The following is a 15578-nucleotide window of genomic DNA, read 5'->3' on the forward strand; positions in this document are numbered from 1 at the left end:
TTCTAAAAATAGAAACGCCATATACAGCACAGTTGAGAGCACAGGCTGCGCTAACGGAAGCTGCTTTTATAGAGCACTGGGAAATGGAAGTAAACTTTCGTTCTTCGCGGGAACCGGTATCAAGCAAATCATGCAAAATCACAAAATCCTGTACTAATTAAAACCTTGATCCAGTGCAAAGGATCCCCATTTCCCTTGGCTCAAACATTGATCCATACTCTCTAGTGCCTCGGCTCAAAAGTGTGCTTCAGTGGGAGAGGGGCTGAAGCAGGCTGCACCAGCCGAGCAGCAATGAAGCTGGCATGCCGGAGCTGGATGTGGCTGCTTTTCCTCCTGGCGCTGACATGCCGAGGCCCAGCATGACCAAGCCACCGTGGGTTGGGCATGGGGACAGGTTCCAGCCGCCCAGGAAATTGGGCAGGTTGTCGGGTCACCCCCAGCCAGCAGATCTGTTTGGATAAGGCTGGGTTTTGGTAAGCTCGGTGCTCACAGCTGGTGCTCAGAGGAGCATCTGGTCCCGCCTTGCTTGCTCTAAATGACTTACAGAGCGGGTATCAGAGCCATGCCCCACATATACAGGTTTCCAAATGGCCTTTTCCCCCTCCGCTGAGAAAACCAGCACTTATGGGCATTAAATCAGGCTCCCCCATATTCCCTGAAATATGGACACCCCCCTCAGCACAGCACTGTTAGCAAAACATGCAATGAGCACCCTACAGCATGAGCCAGCTGAGCATCTTCTGAAATCTGATTAGCAAGGCTGAGCAGTCACAGCCTGCTTATGAACAGCAGTTGCTTCCCATTGCAGTCTAAGTCTCCAGTCATCTCACTAATTCTCCTTGACATTTCTTGCTCCAAGTGGAAGACGCACGCGTTGCCAGATTGCAAACCCCCAGTGTTGTTTCCAAGCCCCACTTCCCCGAATGGGAGGACCAGCTGCACGCTTGCTGCTTGCTGCATCCCACTTAAAACATCCCCTGGTTTAGCTCTCCTCATGCAGCACTGGCTTCTAGGAATCCTTGAGCGCTGTGGCTGAGTGCTGCGTGCTTTCTGGATGATGCACAGCTCTGCTTGACTTCTGCACCATTCTTTAAAGGAAGACATTGGATAGCGAGGAAAGGCCCTTGAAGAGGAAAATACTTCACATTGTTGTAGCAGTGTGTGAGAGTGTTCATTTTTTTTCCCCCTTAAGAAAAAACAGACTGCCAGACCTGATGGGAGCCTAAGTCAATCCAATGCAGTATTTTCCCTATGTCATGGCTGATACCTGTAGCCTCTAAGAAAACCAAGAAATCCCGAGTTGTGCATTTGTGGGATTACCTGCAGTGGTTTGCAGCCAGTACTTCCCCAATGCTTAGCGTGTGCTCTGCCTCAGTTTTCTGCTACTTTTGCATTTCATAAGTTCTTCCTGTTGACTGTAGTATTTGGAGTTTTCTCAGTACGTTTCAAAGCAGAATCTTGAAATGGACACATTTAGGCATCTGTAGATAAAAAGGGAGCTTAAGATACCTTGAGATCTCCATGGACAAATCCGCCTGTCTGGGGACCAGAGGCTCATATGTTCTGAAACCAATAAATAATTTTACTGCAGGCTGAAATAGCATTGGAGATGATGTCACTTGGTTTACAATCTGAGTTACACTATAGCCCAAACCTTAGGCTGTTAGCTGCAGACACTCAAGGCAGCTCACGGTGCCTAGCAAGCATGCATCCACCAATGTCATGCTTTTACAAGTACAGATGTGGCTGTTGTTTCTGCAAGCATAGCTTATTATGCAGGGTTTAAGTGACTGAACCATGTCACATGCACAGATGCAGCCTGAAGGTGAACCCCAGGGACAGTTAGCCCTTTCTAAGACCTGGTAGAACAATCCTGATGGACCTCAGACCTTCAGATCATCATCTTCAGACCTCGTGGTTGAAGATCATTGCTTTCCCTGAGAAAATGCAACATGATTAAATGCTCATCAGGAGCACCACTTGCCTTGTTGGACAGCTAGCCAATGTCATGCCAAGCCCACAGGCCCTCTCTGTGGGCTTACACACCAATTCATCATGTAAAGCTAAACCCCTTCTCTCTGCACACTTCAGCACCAGACCTTGCCAAATGCATGAATCCATTTTCCCCACTGGGCATGCAGGGAGACTGAGGGGTGAATGCCGGCAGGCAACAGGGGCTCTCTTGACTCATTGCATCTCCCACCCACAGTGGACACATCAACATCATCCCCTTTGGCTCGTGGTGAGGGAGCACTTCTCCCCTCCATCAATTGTGCCTCTGCCTCTGGGCTTGCTAAATACGCTGGCATGACACAATCAATGCAACAACCCATTCTGTTACCTAAAACTGGACAAGATGAAAACGTTTATGTGAGTCATTAAACGGGTAAGTGCCCGGAGTGTGTTAGTGTGCAATAAATAACACTCTTCCCATACTACTCACCAAGCTGGGGTTGCAGACGTATCCAGCTCGCAGAGGCTGGCCCTGCCACAGGGCTGTGGCTGCCGGGAACCTGGCTTGGAGGGTGCTTCAGCAGGAAAGAGTGCGAGAGCATCGGCATGGGCTTGGCAGGGGGCCTCGCTCAAGGACTTCAGGTTTTGTTTGCTTCATCCCACTTCATCCTGACCCAGTTCCTGGCCAATCCCAACTTGCCGTGAGCTCACTGCAGAGGGTATATAAATAATGGATGTTTCTCCGACTCCCTCCACCACCTGTGCTGTCCGCTATAATTTCAGCTCAGCATCTTTCTGCAGCCTCCCTGGGTCTCTGGAAGCAGAGCACATTTGCCCTCCTGTATTTTCTCTCAGATCTGGCCCACATTTACACCTGCCCTGCATCCTTTCCTCCTACAGAGCCCAGTGTTCAGACGGATGGTCCTTCTTTAGCTTACAGCCACCAAAGGCCATACGCTGATGGCTGTATCAGCAGCACAGCAGCCGCTCCTTGTTACTGACAAGGGCAGCAAATTCATGGCACTTACGGCGCACAAATAAATCCATAGCTTTGTGATCTGTGAAAGGAAGGGCTTTAATGGTGAATATTCTCCAAAACTGGCAAAATGGCAAAGGATGTGGATGAGACTTAGACCAAATGTTCATGTGGCGGCAGGTGGTCCGGCTCCTTGGGCTGGGCTTGGCTGCTAAGCACTGAGCTGGACCAAGAGGATAAAGTGAAGAATGCTTGCTGCTGGAGGCTGGTGCTTTTAGAGCAGGGCAGGGAGTTAAGTGCACAGATCCTGTTATTGCTAATGGTGTTTGTGTTTAGAGCTCCCCAGGCGTTGCTTTAGAAACTGCCATGCCCAGGCTGTTAACCCAGTCTCACCTGCTGTTTAGCTTTTGGTACTCAGATGCAAAATTGTATTGTGTTTGGATGTGCAGGGCATGTCGCGAAGTGCTTGCTGCAAGTGCTGCAATTTGCCTCCCGCGTTCCTGCCTTTCGGCTGCTGAAAATGAAAAGGAAGGTTGAGCGACAGCATCTCAGGAAGGGTGGGCAAGCAGGCAATGGCCCAAACTGGTCTCCTCACCCAAATCTCACTGACCTTATGGGAAAGGGGAACCAGTGGCGGTGCTCAGAGGCCTGATGGGCAGAAATGAGCCCCTAAAGGGACTTCAGCTTGACTCCCGGCCCTTCATTCCCGCTCCAGTGAGTTCCTCTGGCAGCCCTCCCAAACAACTGCTACAGCCAGTTCTCAGCGCTGGGCACAAATGGCACCCCACAGGGCAGCAGCAGCAGAAGTATCATGGACAAAGCTTAGTTGCTTAAGGTTCTTCAGTGTCCCACCTCATCAGTGGCCAGTACACAGATGAGCCATGCCTTTGTGTTGCAAGTAGAGGAAATTTCTTATGCTGACTTCTGTTGAAGAGAAAAGCCCTGGTTCCTCTGATGCTGGGCACTGCAGTATCCCCTTCCGGGACCTTTCCCTCCTGGTGTCTTTATCAAAAAAGATGAACTAAATATTTCATGAGGGCACTCTGCCCTCCCCAGGAGGATTTCCATCACTCAGTGAGGCCAGACCACATGTGTATGTAACAGCAACTCTCTGGATGCTGCATGTACAGACTCACCCAAGTGATGCTCATAGTCAGGTGGGTGCTTTATCAAGGAAACACAGCTTCTGATGGCACTGTCCCAGCCTCAACCTGCTGACATCAACCACAGGTATGTAATAACAATCCTGCACAAGCCCACAAGGCTTCATCTACCCAGACTGATAAAGCATTTGGCCAACACATGGACTGTGTGGCAGTTGTGCTCTGAGAGTCAATGCGAGAGACATAATGAAAAGTGCTCAAGATTTACAGGCATGAGACAGAATAAACACAATAAGCTGCTTAATTTTGATGTGAATCTGGCCGAATTTGCATCATATGCCTAGCTGGGACCCCTGGAAGAAACTTTGTTGGCAGCACATTCAAAGGGACCAAGGAGACACATCCCAGCAGGGCCAGGGCACCAGCACACCCAGGCAATGCCTCCAGACAGGCGGCTGACACAACTAATCCCAGAAAGCTGCATCCCAGGATGTCCACCCATCACAATTCCTCACCTTCCTCCAGATTTCGTGCCACCGAGCTGGCTCAGGTCTGTGCCTTATCCTTGCAGACCTCCCTGATGCTACATCACGTGTCCCTCCGCTCCCACGGGCTGGATGTGGTGTGCGCAGCCCTCTCCCTTCTCAGCCCCATGGCAATGAACCAAACCAATGGCTCGGCCTCGGTCCGGGATTTCTCACGGAGGAATGAGTGGTGGCTCACCAGCACCGGCTCACCTGTGCAGCATCGCCCCAGACACCCCGGCTCCCTCGTCCTGCTGCTAGCTAACTGAAAGCAGCTGAGCTCTGCCTGCTTCCCCTCCAGCACGACTCGCTGCATCCCCTCCAGTGCGGCTCCATATGCCACCAGCAGCAGAAGCAGGAAGCAAATTTTCACTGCCCTCCTGGGGGTCTGTGCAGTGTGGGTGTCGAAGGAGAGCAATTGTAAATCAGAGCCATCTCCTGTTGCTTTGGCCACCCCCACTTTCTTCTTTTTGGCTCCTAGTCTCCGGCTTTCAGAAACTCAGTGTGCCCATATCCCCCACATGCATCAGCGCTACAAAGCCCCTGTAGGAGACTCGGGGACAGTCACAGGCAGCACAGCCTGTGTACTTGTAAGAAATCCGACCTGCTCTATACTTGCCAACGTACCCTGTGTGATGAGCATGCCCACTTCTGGCAGGCGAAAACTGAGAAAAATCACAGCAAGGACTCGTGTTTCATTAGGAGTCTGTGCAGAACCCACATTACAAGCCAAAGGACACTCAGGTACGTCCAGCCTGCTGGAAATTATACAACCCCTTCAATGACAGGTGTATCTGCAGAGATCCCCAGGATACTCAACAGAACTGCTCTCTTGAAGGAGGGTCCACTCAGAGATGCAGCACCTTCTGGTACAAATTTGGCCAGGTTTCTTATTTCCAGGAGTTTCAGCTCAAGAAAGAACATGATTCATTATCAAGTCTTCTCATTGGCAGGCATGCCCTCTAAAATAAGAGCAGATGTTTGCTTCTCCTTGTCCCAATCTGCATTGTGTGCATTTGTATTTCTAAGATGTTTTTTCTTCAGGAGACCTTAACACTTTCTGGGTCAGAAGCAAGCAAGAGACACCATGAACCAAAACTCATTATGTTAAGGGCTTCTTAGGCATCTCAGTGCACATCTCCAGCATGTAAGTAATGTGAGAGGATTTCATGAGCTACGGGAGATCAATAAATCATTGAAACAATGACCAGCTACAGCAAATCCTCTTCAGAGCACCTGGCAAACACAGCTCAGCCCACAAAAGAGGCATTGCAGCTTTGGTGTCACACATCAGGTGAATAGCAACCACGTGCCAGTTCAGCCACCAAGGACAGAAGAATCACACCAGCCCGAAAATTCAGGTGTTGGAGTCCAGCAGGCTGTAAGGTAGGACCTGCGAAGCTGTAGTGTGGCTTCCCCATTTCCCTCTGTGCCTGGGCTCCCTTGCCAGGTTATTTCCCACCTAGATCTGCAGGCACACACCTGCCACGTGGCTCCCCTGCTGTCCCAAATGCAATCACAGGGGACAGCACCCTGCATGAGAAACTCCAGAGGGGTCCAGTGGGATGGGAAGCACAAGCTATGAATCTAACCAAACGCTGTGGTGGCCTTGCAGGGGACACCACCTGCACTTCAGCCAAACCGGGATTTTGACAAAACCCGTTTTTAAAATACCTTCTTCAGAGCTGGGCATTTTACATGTGCAGGTTTTCCACTGAGGAAATCCTCATTTTAGTTACATTTTTGTAAGAAAGAAACAAAAAGGGATACTTTTTTAGTCCATTCAGGGTGAAGACTGTATGACCAGACCTGGTTAACAGAGTAGAACCAAACAAGCACAGGGCTAGGACAGCGTATCTCGGTGTGACCTCTCCAGCCTTTTCTTGAACAAAACCTCATACAACCACCCTGAATTTTGCCTCAGGTTTCATTTCTTTGCTCCAGGTTCAGCTGGGTCTATCTCCAGGAGTCAGGAATTAAGTAGCATAACTATTCCAAAGTAAATTGCTCTACAATTGCTTTTCCATAACAAGATGGTTGTTTTCTTAGGGCAAACCACTTTCATTCTTGAGGAACGTGTCAGCAGGAGGAATAGCCAGAGAAAACCTGGCTATGCTGCTATTCTGGAGCTATTATCATCAGGTAAAAAAGCCGGTGACTTTCCCTCCTGAAGTGTTTGTGACCCAGCCAACCTGGCAAACAGGAGTGACCCACTCTTTAACTTTCCCTCAGCTCAGTTGAGGATGTCAGGGTTCCCTGTAAATACCCTCAGCTCGGGCTGGGGGTGTGGGGAGAACGCTCTGTCTCCAAACCGAAAGGGCAGAGAAAGCATGGAGCTGGTCCAGCGAGGGAGAAATGTCTATAATTAATGTAGTAGGAAAATTACACGTTTATATAGCCCCCCCCAAACACAATAGCAGACATCCATTTCCTGCAGGGCTGTGGATGCTTGCCAGCCCACAAATAAATCACAAAACCACAAAGCCAACAAGGAGGAAAAGAAAGGGGAATTATCACATAGGATGCAGCAGCCTTTTGTACCAGGAAAATAATCAGCGTCTCCACCAGACATCTATTGTTTATCAATAATATTCTCTAACACTCCTGCCATTTGAGTCGCAACTGGGGGGTAATGTTCAAACTGAACGATGGAGGTTTCCTTGGATTTTGCAGGCTCCAAAGGCACAACAAAGAGGGATGGAAGAACAACTTGGGAGATGCTCTGACCTGCCCCAGAGGCATTTGTGGGACAAAACAAAACAAAACAAAACAAAACAAACAAAAAAACCAAAAAAAAAAAAAAAAAAAAAAAAAACAATGCAGAAAACCTGATATGAAATAGACTTTGGCATGGGTAAAAAATGGAATAAAACCAAAGCTCCCCACTTTCCTCCAGGAAGAGGGTGCCTGGAGTGCAAGGATGGAGGCACTCAATGGTTTGGCAGTACGTCCAGAGGGACTGTGTCCAGTGATGCTGGAGATTAAAAATAAGGGAACAAACAGTTTTAGTGAGGACTTGCAGTCCTACTCCCACATTCTCCCTCCCCTCGCCTTCCCCATAGAAGTTTAATGGCATGAGGTCCAACTTCACAGCACATTTGAGTCAATGAGAGCCTCTCCATTGACTTTCAACTGCCTTTGGCTCAAGCACTGGGATCATGACACCGGTTTTATGACTTCCCCTGTGGCTTATGAAGTTGGGCTTTATCAGCAACAGGAGACTGGAGGAGAAGGTCCATTAGTGGGTTTCAGAAGGGCAGTTCCTGTTTTCTTCTTAGCCCAGGGCTTGTTAAATGAATTACGGGTGTGTGCCATACTTTCCAGAATATATTTTGGCTACAGCAACACTGGCAAATGTGTGAGCACTCCCAAGTGGGTGGTTTGTTTTTTTTTTTTCCTGCCTCTGCTCAATGCACTGTAGGGTGAACGCTGCTGGCCAGATTCCTGGTGGAAACCATGCTGGGGCACCTTGGGGCTGTGGCTAGAGAGGTCTCATCAAACAGGTCACTGTGCCTTGATCTCAGGGGTCCTTCACAGCATGGTTTGAGCCATGGGTTCACTGGCTTCTGCTGAGCCCAGCTGCAGCAGCTGGACCTGCTTTTGTGCAAGATCTTTGAGAGGGTCCCCAAAATGTTTTACTGAAGCAAGCTTTAAGTTGAAGTTCTTTATGTGCTATCAAAACCCATCCTCTGCTGCTCACATAGAAGCTTCTCCAACACCTCTTAAATGCTAGAGAAACATTCAAGTGTGATCTCTTGGGCTGAGGTTGGTTTATCTCACTGAGCACCCTTATTTTGTTGCCTGGCTATCAAACATCCATCAGGACCAGAGGTCCCACGACCTTGAACAGTTAAGATGAAATTCCTCCCCAAGTCCAGGCTTGCCAATCCCAAACCCTCACATTTCCTTCTCTTATCCTCCCATTCCTGGGAGGCAGAAGGGAAACACAGCTGGCACTTAGCAATGTCAAGGGATAGAGCAAAATGTTTCACTACACCTCAGGCACTTAAACTCTTCCTTTCTTTCCTTGGCCTGCTTAAATAAAAAAAAGAGAAATGGTATATATTGACGCACACACAAAAGTGAAACATTTCTTTAGGAGAAAATGGTGTTTCTGTTGTTGATTATTGGCTGCCATTCAGGAGGTAGGGAGAACAGCAGACATTAATGTCTGCCTGTTCCTCAGTGATTTGTGCTTTTGTGTTTTGAACAACATACGTAATTCTGATAAAGGTATTAGTGTATTTCTTGGACTGAATAATAAATTATTAAATGCAAAGCCCTCTATTTATTCACTTTAACACTGAGAACTTAAATGCAAAACACTAAAGACATTCAAGCTCTCAAGGTCCCCACAGCAGCTCTCTCCACACTGCACAAATGAGGTACCTGAAATGATTTGGCTCTATTTGCAGGGTGCACATTTCAGGGATGAGGGCGAGGTCTAGGGCAGGCATGGGCGTTTTATGGATGTTTGTACAGCACTTTGCTCAAAGCTGTCTCAAACCCATCCTGCAGCAGCAAGCGGTATATGAGAGCAGTGGCTCCTGCAGTAATATCCTCTGAACTGGGTACAAGGCAAGCTCCCTCTTGAGCTCATTGTGACTAAGTGGCACACAGGAACCGATAAGCACATTCAGGATAAACACATCTGGAAGCAGCTTGCTAGCGACAAAGAAATGCTTATTAACACACTTCTTAGGGTAAAAATGGAGCAAAACTAAAATACAGCAAGCACAGTCTAGAGTTTTCATTTGGGGGGGAGGGAAAGCTGTCCTCAAACCAGAACATTCAAAGCTGCTTTGACTTTTTTCACACAGCAGACTAATTCTTTTTTATTTGTGTTTCCATCTTCTTTTAACCAATACTACTCTATTCTGGCTTTGGCTTGCTGAAAACCATCCTTGCTGAATTGGAACAAAGTGCTGAGATTTCCACAGCAACAAGCCCTGCCTTGCTCTTTTCCCCTGGCTCTGCCCCACAATCAATGGGTTTCAGAGGCACTTGGCAGGGCACAGCTCGTTCCGGGATACACCAGCCCTCAAAGCCACCTACGTTATCTTTCTGAAAAGGTCTGACTGCTGTCCAGCTCAACTCATCCAGCAAATGCGCTGGCCACCGCTGGAGGCAGGTGAGCTATCACTGTGTATTCTGGAGTGCCATTTGCCAGCACCATCCCTCCTGCCTGCTGGAAGCCCTCAGCACCCACTCTCGATGGAGAGTGGGTGAAGGGGCCACCATGACCCCAGCCTACAGCTCTGCACCTCACCTGGATGCAACCTTCCCCCATGGGCATGAGGAACAGCTACCCTGTGTTGACTGTCCTTCAGTCAGAACTTCTCCAAAATGAAAACCAGGCTCACTTCAGTGCAGACATCAGAAGAGGTCCTGGGCAGAGGGCAAAAGGTTCTGCCAGCCCCATGGCTGCATCCCTCACCAGGCTGGGCAGCTGCCCACAGCCTGCATGGGATGGCCGATGGTTAGCACTGGCGTTCTCCAGGCAGTTGTGATGGCACATACCAGATGACATATTCTCCACTAGTTTGCCCTCCTCCCCGAGCAACAGCTGGGGTGTTGGTTTTTTTTCCCTCATCCTTGAACATTCCCTTTCATGTTTTACCCCAAGCTCATTCTCCTGCCTGTTCCAGGGCTGTTATCATTTTCTCACCCCTTCCTCCACCCAAGAGGCCCCTGTAGATTCATCCTTTCCTCCAGCTGTGAATCCACATGAGAAGGGAGATTTAAAAAAAAAAAAAAACAAAACACCCCAAACCAAACCAGACTCCCCAGAAACATAACATGCTGCAGCCCACATAACTGCATAGACTCAGTTTAAAGAAGTGGTAGGATGATCCAAAGTCAGCAAGTGCTTGGTAGTCCAGGCAAAAGCTGTCAGAGCCTTGTGCCCCTGTTCAGTGTTGCTGTATTGAAGGGGAGAATTTTAACAGGGTACAGCTCCAGCTGGAGGCAGCACCCTCATACTAGCTGAAAGCAATGTGATCCTAGGGAAGGGTAGATGGCACTTGCACACATGGCATCCAGGGCATGAAACTAATGAAAATAATACACAAAGTGAGCCCTGAGCTGGGTGGGCGGCAAGAAGTAGAGGGTGTGCACGGAGGAGAAAGCTAGGTTAGTCTGTCTGCAGAGAAGGTGGAATGAGAGGATTCAAAGAAGGCTGAGGTCTGTGAATGCCAGGGGTTGGCGGAACCCAGCAGAAGCGGGTACTAAAAGCAGAACACCATTGCTTGCCAGGCCAAAGAGAGGACAGCAGAAATACCAATGCAGCTGGAAAAAACAATGCTTAGTGCATTGGTCATCAGTTGCAGTGCTCCTAAATGTGATGGGTACCAAAGCTTGTCATGCACACGCACAGCAGGGCAGGAGATGTGTGACGCCGCTCCCGCCTGAGGTGTAGGCACAGCTCAAACCACCCAGCTGCTGGGCCATGGTGCAGAGAGCGAGCCCTGCCAAGCCAAGGGATGCAGGGAGCCTATCTGGGATGTGGGCAGAGGCAGCTGAGCTCTAACAGATTTCCACTGCAAGACCCAGCACCCCTTCATGAAGGATTGACTGAGAAATAAGTTTGGGTTATGAATGAATAATAAAATGCAAGCAAGCGTGAAGCCTGGACACAAGGATAAGTTACACGAGGTCTGGGGTGGAGCCTGCTATGAGGAGACCAGCCAAGGCACCCAGAGCCTCCTTTCTCCCTGCAAATGTGGCTCAATCCCACCTAGCTGTGGCCCCCAACACCCTACAAATGTCCCAGCTCGAACACAGCTGAGGGAGCTGCGCTGCCCCAGGGACAGGGTGGTCTGGGGCGATCAAACATCTGTGAGGATTTCACCCCTCCGCCCCAGGCTGAGCCTGCTGAGTTCAGAGCAGTGCTGAGCTGCAGCTTGGAAATTGGCAGCCAGGCACACACACCTACAGAGTCAAACAAAAAAGAGCGTCTTTTCCCCTTCACTTGTATAAACAGGAAGAAAAAAAACTAGAAAAAATTGGTTTAGGCTAATCCTAAAATGAAAGTTCATATTCTTTAGCTAGGTTTCAAAAACAAAGTCTCTGTTTGACCTCAAATGTTTAATTTGACCTAAAATCATTTGCTTTGCTTTTAGTTTCTTGGATACTTCAAGGAAATGTGCCGATTTTAAAATCAAACAATGGTTTAACTTTCTTTTTTTTTTTTTTTAACAGCCTTATGTGAGTTGTTTTTTGTTGGTGGTTTTTTTAAGTAACTCTGTAAGCAGGCAGATCATGAACACCCTGGCCCAGTGAGTCTAGCTAACAAAAGCTGTAGGACATTGTCCAGTCCATGTCCGTGTCACTTTGTGTACTGAGAGGACCAGACCTGGCAGATGAAGGGCCATGCCACAGTGCAAGACGGAGGGTCTGCCTTTGGCTGCCTTCCCCAGCTAAAACCACAGCTCAGGCTGGAGTTGCTCCATCCATAGCCCAACAGTTACCCTCCCTCTGGGGCATTGCTTGGGGATGTTGGGGCAAAAATCACCCCTTCCAAATGTCCTTACTGGCTGAGAAGAGCCTGAATGTCTCATCCCAGGGACCTGTGACAGGATTTTGTCTCCTTTGGCCATGCCCATGCGGCCCATCTGCTCCATTCAGCTCATAAGACGTTGCCAGATGCCCCAGTCCTCCAAGGAACTGGCTTGCTATTGAATTTAATGTTTGGCTGAAACCAGCTCCCGACTTGGTCTTCAGCAGCTCTCCCACACCAAGAGGGTTTAAATGATTCCGTAGGGTAACAGTCTGACATTGCCCCAGTGACAACTTAGGAGCATTGGCTGACTGAAGAAGAGGATCAAAGCCCTGCAGCAGCAAAGTGGCACAAAGACAAATCCCATTCAACCTCTGGCTTGAACAGGGCTTCAAGAAGGGTTGAAGAAGAACCCCTGAAGAAGTTCAAGATGTCCCCAAATGGCACATTCTGGGATGAGCTGCAGAACAAAATAACAGTCTGCTGCCCTTTGGAGTTCCATTTTTTTCAGTTGTAAAATGTTTATCAGGGAAAAAGCCCCGCTTTCCAATTAAGCCCTTTCAGAAAGTGCAGTGTTTGCTCGGTCAGATGGCTGTTTTTAACAACAGAGCAGGTTTCTTAGTTTTAAGATCTGCCAGGGTAGAAACAACCATTTCCCTTCATACCAAGTGCCCTTCAATTGTAAAACAACAACCTTTACCCTCATTTAAGAACAATAATACCAATTGCACTGTGTTTTCCTTTGCTTTCCTGATTTATCCACTTGGGAGTCTGATTATGGCCTCATAAAAGAGTATAAGGCTACTACTAACTTTTAACTGATACAGTAAAAAATAGGTATGAGGTATGTATGGAAAGTAAATACTCTGCACAGGACACTGAGTACTTTGTAAACCTAAATAACTCTGCTATAGCATGAAAGTGTCTTTACTTTTGGCACTACAGAAAACCAGAATCAAATTAGCAGAGAGCAAGACATACAAGGAGATGAATTCAAACCAGAAACGCATCACACTGCCATCCAGAAAGACAAACAACCCAACTAGTTATAACCTCTTTTGACTGAGCCATGTCACTGTCCCCCTGAGGTGTGTTGTGCTCCATCACACGGCATCCCAGCCACTGTGACCAGAAACAGCTGAGTTTAAAGATGTAAAAAGGAGGTTTGGAATCTGTAGCAGCTCAAAATGCAAATCACAAGTGCAGGCTACACTTATACTCATGCTTCATCTGCATGTGGGACATTTGAAAAGCCCCTGGGTACCACTTGCCATCTGCAAGCGAAGGTTGTGCATCCCCTGCAAGCTCCTTAGAGCAACATGCTGGTTCCAGCTGTGCATCTCAGAATAGAAGCTTTTCACTCAAACTATCTGCTACCTTATAAAACCTCACTCGCACCTGCTTAGCCTGACCAAAACCATGTTTCGAGCTAGAGGTTCAGCCCAGCCAGGAGAACAAGTAGGATGCATCATTTTACACCTCTCTGTGGGCTCCCCAGGGCTGGCAATGGAAACTTCAATTAACATGTGATACAATTTTCTCTTGCTAAATGCTCCAAAGCTCCCAGAAAGCACTGGCCTCCCCCTGCCATCACCAGCACTAACTGTACCCTTGTCTGTGATGGTGCACAGAAACAAAGTTGCTGATTTTCTTTTCCTTCTTCAATTAGGTTGTCCTCAGGCCAGTCCCTCTGAACTCCAAGGACTTCTCTCCAAGAAGAAACTGCTTTTTAATTTTCATCAAGACATTAAAGATATCAGTGAGTAGCAGGATACACAGGACAAGAAGAGAGCAGGCAATGTTTTCCACATGTTCTGGGAGGGAGTAAACTGATGTGTAACACAAGTGTTGTTTGTAAGGGTTTGGACTGAATGAAGTCCTTTGCAGATACATAACAAATTGATTTCACTTGATAAAAAAGCACTTAGGACAAATTAAGAGAGTCATAACATTGTGCTGTTTTCTAGATTAAAAGTCTTGGGTTATTTCATACTGTTCTTCCAGCAGTTTCCATACCACTGCGTTTAGCTACCCACTTTAAATTTTCAACCAGTTTCAAAGGCAACCCAAGTCTCAGGATGGATTTGCAAGGCTGACACCAGGCTTGCCTTCTCCTTTGAGCACATCATTAAGAAGGAAGTGACCTTGTGTCCTGCCGCGCTATTAGGGAGGCCATTTTCAGATGACAGTACTGTTGGGAAACCACACTTCATGAGGGGCAGAAGAAGGATTGGCAGAAGCCACTTAGAAATCAGGGCATTGCACAGCTCATTTAAAAAAAAAAGCACTCACACGTCTGGGTTTGAGGCAGGTGACAATAATAAGCAGTGATAAATGAGCATCAGTCTGTGTTCACATAAAATGTCTCATCTTGGCCATGTGCCAGATGCACTGCCAACAAGGATGTATTAGTCCCTGTTGTCGAAACTGCTCTATTTTTAAAAAATTAAATAATTAAATATTCCCTTGGCCAAATGGAAAGAGTAGGTGATGCCTGGGTAGGAAATGGGGGCAAGTGTCTCAGCATGGACCACTGGAAGTACCTCCAGCTTTCTAGATGTGAGAAAGTCATTTTCCATCTCTTGCTGTTCCCCTAATACCATGAAGCGATGCCTTGTGCTCAGCTGGGCTGTGGTTCCTACCAGGCACTCAGAGACCTAACATTCAGCAGCAAAAGCAATTATAATACAACAGTACTCTCTAGGACACCTGAGCTGTACCGTCACAATAGTCCTGACCCAGAGGGTAGAGGCAAGACTGGTTTTACAAGCTTGATTAAAAACAAATGGCACCTCAACTCAGAGTGACCTTGCTGGCATGACCAGCCTTACCCACAGAGCAGCGGGAGGCAGATCCACGGTCATGTACAGCAAAATTAGGATAGCAAAGCAGAGTCCCTCTCTGATAAAACTGCGGGGCAGTAATGGCCTTTCTTAAGGGGCAAGGCTGGTGGTAGGCATGTGGGACATTACTGATAGGAGCGCACTCGTCAGCTACTGGGAGACACAAGCATAAATGTTCTCTTCAACTGATGCTTGCAAAAGTAAAATCAAATGAGCCCCGATGGCAAGATTCAACAAGACACAGATATAAATAGGGAAAGACTCCCACAATATCCTAAAGGGCAAGGGCTTGGCTTCAGCAGTTGCTGCTTGATCTGGAACAGCCTGGTGTCAACCAGGGTTTATGTTTTCACTTGCTAGAGGAGGCTTCCTGGAGAAGCCTGTGCATCAGTGGCTCTACTATATCTCCCACACTGCATTCTCCTTTTAGCCCCTTCCAGCACCTCAGACATCAGCTCATCACTTTCCCACCATTACTTGTCCATCATTATTACCAAGAAATAGCTATATGACTGTATACATCTGGCTATAGCTCCAGCTGACATGAGTTTATTGTACTTGAGTTTAAGAACACTTTTCAAGGGCCTATAGCCTGCCATCCATCCATTTTCTTGTATCCTTCTGAAGAACAAAATTTCCCTTCATTCGACACTTCTCTAACTATCCTTAATAAAACAAAAA

At 47.8% G+C, this 15578-nt stretch overlaps 1 long non-coding RNA gene across 1 annotated transcript; it reads right to left on the bottom strand.

Annotated features, from left to right (window-relative positions):
• Nucleotides 1–1230: 1230 nt before the first annotated feature.
• Nucleotides 1231–3964, bottom strand: LOC121093019. Its single transcript, XR_005829455.1, has 3 exons — nt 3323–3964; nt 2444–2663; nt 1231–1481 (listed from the first exon to the last, which is right to left on the bottom strand). It is a non-coding gene; the product is annotated as an uncharacterized LOC121093019 (long non-coding RNA).
• Nucleotides 3965–15578: the final 11614 nt, after the last annotated feature.

The sequence above is a fragment of the Falco naumanni genome, chromosome 8 (genome assembly GCF_017639655.2).
Source record: "Falco naumanni isolate bFalNau1 chromosome 8, bFalNau1.pat, whole genome shotgun sequence".
Lineage (NCBI taxonomy): Eukaryota > Metazoa > Chordata > Aves > Falconiformes > Falconidae > Falco > Falco naumanni.